Consider the following 4,657-nt stretch of genomic DNA (forward strand, 5'->3'; position numbering starts at 1 on the left):
CTTTCACCTCAGTGAGGGTCTTTGCGCCCATCTCCCTGCAAGCCTAGGTCACAGGCGCGGGGACCTGGGCAGCCGCAATCCCAATCCGCGTTTGCTTTTCAAATGTGCTGCTTTTCCGCGCTATCCCGATCCCGATCCGCGTTTGCTTTTCCAGCCCGCTGCTTTTCCGCGCAAGCTGACTGGGTGGCCCGGGGCTGTGTGCTGGTCCTGGCCTCCTCCTGGAGGGCGGGGTCTCTGTATAATGGTGCCTGGAGCTCACCTCCGAGCGAATCCTGCAGGGTTCTCCGCAGCTCCCGTTCACGGGGTGTGGTGGCTGAAATAGTTCCTTTCCACTCACAGTCCCGCTTGCTGCGTAGTTTGTTCTTGTTGGTCATTTTACTTTGTTGTTTTCCTCCTCTCTGCTGGTCGGAGAGTGCCGACTCTATGGGTGGGGGAGGAGAGCAGGGTTCTGCGCTTTCCTCCCTTCTAGTCCTCTTTTATGGCGACTTTCTTCTTCGGGTAGTTTGCTGGAGTCACCCGTTTATCTTCGGTGTCCAAGTTCTCACTGGGACCTGCCGCTTTTCCTCCCTATTAACTTTTTTTAATGGGAGATCTTACTCGCAGAGTCTCCTTGCCGCCATGTTGCTCCACCCTGGTTTCTTCTTTTTAACTAGGGTGACTGAACTGTAGAAGAAAAGTAGCAAAGGAAAGCCCAAGTGATGCAGCTCTTCAAAATCTTTCGGCCTATCTATTAGGAAACCTGTTGCTGTAGTTCCAAGGAATGTCAATGACAGGAAACATCAACCAGATGAGAATGTCACAAAGTAAAAGCTCTGTTCTTCCTTTCAGGTTACAGGAATACTAGCTGTGATTGATTTTCTGAAATCAAAGAGCCTGTTGTAGTGGACAGGCCAAACCAAAAGCCTCTCACTAGTGTCAGACAAATACTGCTGAAAGGTGGGCAATGTGGCCCAGTGAGCATTTAGTCAATTCATAGAAGGAACCTTGTTTTCCAAGTCTGTGTAACATTTAGGGAGTAAGTTCACACTCATCAGTTGCTACATTACCACATGACATCCACCACCCAAACAGCCCTAGTGCTTTGCTCTTGACCTTAGGCTCCCCCCTAATGTCCCCATCCCCCATCCCTTGTGCTCCTCTTCTAGTGACTCACTTCTCTGTTCCTATATCCTGGTTTGTTTTGGTTTAGTTTATCCAGTTCCTTTTTTAGTGTCCCTGTGGAGGAGATGTAGTGCTATATAAATACATCAATTTTGATTAAGCATCCATTCATAAATTCAATAAATATGTTCATTCCAATCAATGCAAATGCATTCCAATCAATGCAAATGCTTGCATGATCATATGAATTTTTTGAATTGTTATGCCATTTTGTTGACAATTGGTGTCACTAGATGTGATTAGGAAAAAAGTACACTAATACAGAAATATTAACTAATATGAGTGGGTATTACAAACTATATAGTCCAACGAGGATAATGTGAACCACCACGTGGGTCATGTGGCCAAAGAAACCTACAGATCTACCCCCAGTTTCTCTTGTTTTAACTCTTGAATTTACACCTGTAATTTTCCCATTCATGTCTTTTCCAAAAGCTTGCTTGCTTTTCTTTTTGAAGGATTCAATTTATTTTTTATGAATAAAGAACTAGAGGATAGGGCCGAGGTGTGGGGATTGAAGGATTCACCAGAGACAGAGTGGGGAGCAGAACAGGCAGATCTGCTGAAATACACTGCTGAGGGGAGCAGTGGGCAAGATAGGAGAGGTCTGCTCGCCATTTGGGTATCTCCAGGGCTGGCGGGGATCGAACCATCACTGAGAAGGCTGCGGATAGCTTCACAGGGCTGCATTCAACTGCCTGCGCCACCAGGAATTTTTTTAACAGTTGTTTTATTATACTTTATGAGTGGATTTGATTTATGCATTTATTTGTACAAGCAGTGGGTACAGACAGAAGCGCGGGAGGGTGAGAGAATTCACTGGAGCCAGAGCCAGGAATAGAACAGGCAGACTGATGAAACACACTGCTGAAGGGAGCAGCGGGCATGCCATGAGAGGTCTGTCATGCCATGTGGGACCCTCGCCATCAGCTGGGGATCGAACTGGTGCTGCAGAGGCTGCAGGCAGCTTCGCAGCCCAGCACTCAACCTCTGCGCCACCAGGGGAGGCCCCCTGTATATTTTTTAATCAGGTGCACATTATTACATTATTAAAACAAAGGCAAAGAACAGTATACATTTAATAATTAGTCTCTTTTCTAAGCATTGGTAGCTTTCCACAGTAATTTACCTTTTCAGTGTGGCTTTCCATATGTTTCAAAATTCCAGGGTGCACTCAACTCTCAGTGATTGGTTTTTTTTTCTCAAGTTTAGGAAACACATTGATGCTATGTGCCCTATCCCAGTGTTTATGTAGTTATCTCCATGTCGTATGGTTTCTCCCCCAGCTCCTTGCCTGGTGACTTGCTGTATTTTTGTTCCCACTTTGAAAGCTTCCGAGTTGCTCACTTACAACATGTCATAAATTAAATGTACTGTCAACGATCACATTCTATCTAATTGTACTTGTCACTTTGAAGCAAGGAATGTTTTCCTTGCTTGTAGTTGTTATTTTATCATGGTTTTAAGAATATATTAAGGAATGATGGTGGATAATGTTGGAATTTTGTAACAATTGTTTATTTACAATTAATTATTGCATTATTCAGAAACCATGAGATTTACATGGTTTCTTCTTTTAAATTAGAGTTCAAGACAAACAGAAAAATAAAAGCCAAAGTGATACATGTTCTTCATCAGAATCAGAATCAGAATCTGAGTCACAAGCCAGTATGAAGGTAGATGGCAAGAGACTTAAACCAGATGAGAATGTCACACGGTAACAATCAAATATTCCTTTAAATTTCAAAGAAGTATCTAATTGCTTTTATGATCATACAGCATATTGAAACTGGGAAGCCTAGGGGAAAATGATGTTACCATTATCAGGCAAATACAACTAAAATTTGAACGATGTGAACCAATGAGTTTTTGGTCATGTCATAGAGGGAAGATTTGTTTTCCACTCTGTGTATTATTTGGGGGATAACTTACTGCCTTATTAGATTAATGTTACTGTAAACACCCACCACCAATACATGCATAGTGCTTTACTGCAGACCTTGGGCCCTCCTTGTTTTGTTCTGACCCCCAATGCCTTGTGCTCCCCTTCTAGTAGACTCAGTTGTGTAGTCATATATTCCGTTTTTTTTTTTTTAAGTCCCTTTGTTTAGTGAGTCTATGGAGGAGTTTTTTGCAATAAATACGTTAATTTTTCTTTAGCATATATGGATTAATACAATAAATAGGTGAAATTTAATAAATGCAGTTGTATTAGGAGATGTCTGCTTGTTTGATCATTCATTTTTTTTTAAATTTCTCTATCCTTTTGTTGACCAAAAGAAGTAGAATATTACAGAAATAACAAATAACATTATTATGTATTTGTAACTATTCAAGCAAGAAGAATTGTGACACCCACCTCCCCCATGCCCCCATTGTATCTCATGAGCTCTTGAAGGCTCACAGAACTATCTATTCCCATTTTCTCCTGTTTTCACTCTTGAACATTCAACAGTAAGTGTCCCACTCATGCATGGTCCAAACGTGCTTTCTAAAGGTTACAAGGATTTTTCACTCTATGATAACAACACATACCTCTTTAGACCCATGGGCAATGTCTGCCCATTACAAGGTTACAAGGATTTTTCACTCTATGATAACAACACATAGCTCTTTAGACCCATGGGCAATGTCTGCCTCAATGGCGATCATTCTCCCACCACATAATATTTTCATTTGACTTTAGGCTCTGTTAATTTCAGTGGGAGAGCTCACTTACCAGGTTTCTCCCTCCCATTTCTTGTTTTTTTTTTTTTTTTTTTTTTTTTTTTACTACAAAATTCTTTACTTACCTTTCTCTTTCAATCCCTTCCCAGATCCAACACTCAGAAAATTACCCAGAAATTAAACAAAAGGAAATTCAAAGAGCCAAGGCAAGCCATCCCAAGATTAGCAGGCTTCCTCCCACAGGGGCCAAATTCTGGATGCTTTGGTCTCCACTCAGACCGTAGTAGTAAAATCTGGTGCAAAATAAGGTGGTTCCAGAAGCTAGCAGTAATCCGCCCAGAGGGGTTTTCTGAAATGGGGCACCCCTAACAGGGCCAGGCTGTGTAAGAAGTGGTATTGGTTGGCCTTGAAAAAGAGCTCCTTCCCTAGGCATCAGGGAACGGGCACCATGCGCCCCGTAGGCGGCCAAACCTACAGCCCTGGCTCCGGACACGGTGGCTAGGTGGCGGAGAGCAGCCCCTGGCCCAGCCATGGCAGTAGATGGTCCCATTTCTTGTTTTTTGACCTCAGTCTGTTTTTCCTATTTCTTCTCAATGCCCATTACCTTTGGATAAATTGAGGTTTCCCAGGATCTTTTGCCCCATGACTTTTACTTCCTTGAATATGATAGATGCCTAAAGTTACATTTACACTGCTTAATTCCTGACATGTATTCACTGCACCTGCACTGGGTCCTCTCTCTGGGTATATGGTACTGGATCACTGAGATCAGAAAGACAACTTTTGTTTTTGTCTATGGGTGATGCCATTTTGAGGTCGTGGCAGGGGA

At 42.7% G+C, this 4,657-nt stretch overlaps 1 pseudogene across 1 annotated transcript; it reads right to left on the reverse strand.

Annotated features, from left to right (window-relative positions):
- Positions 1–3,715: 3,715 nt before the first annotated feature.
- LOC311183803 (transmembrane protein 256-like) lies at positions 3,716–4,360 on the reverse strand (annotated as a pseudogene). Its single transcript has one exon. The product of its transcript is annotated as a transmembrane protein 256-like (transcript).
- Positions 4,361–4,657: the final 297 nt, after the last annotated feature.

The sequence above is a fragment of the Talpa europaea genome (assembly GCF_964194135.1).
Source record: "Talpa europaea genome assembly, chromosome: 14".
Lineage (NCBI taxonomy): Eukaryota > Metazoa > Chordata > Mammalia > Eulipotyphla > Talpidae > Talpa > Talpa europaea.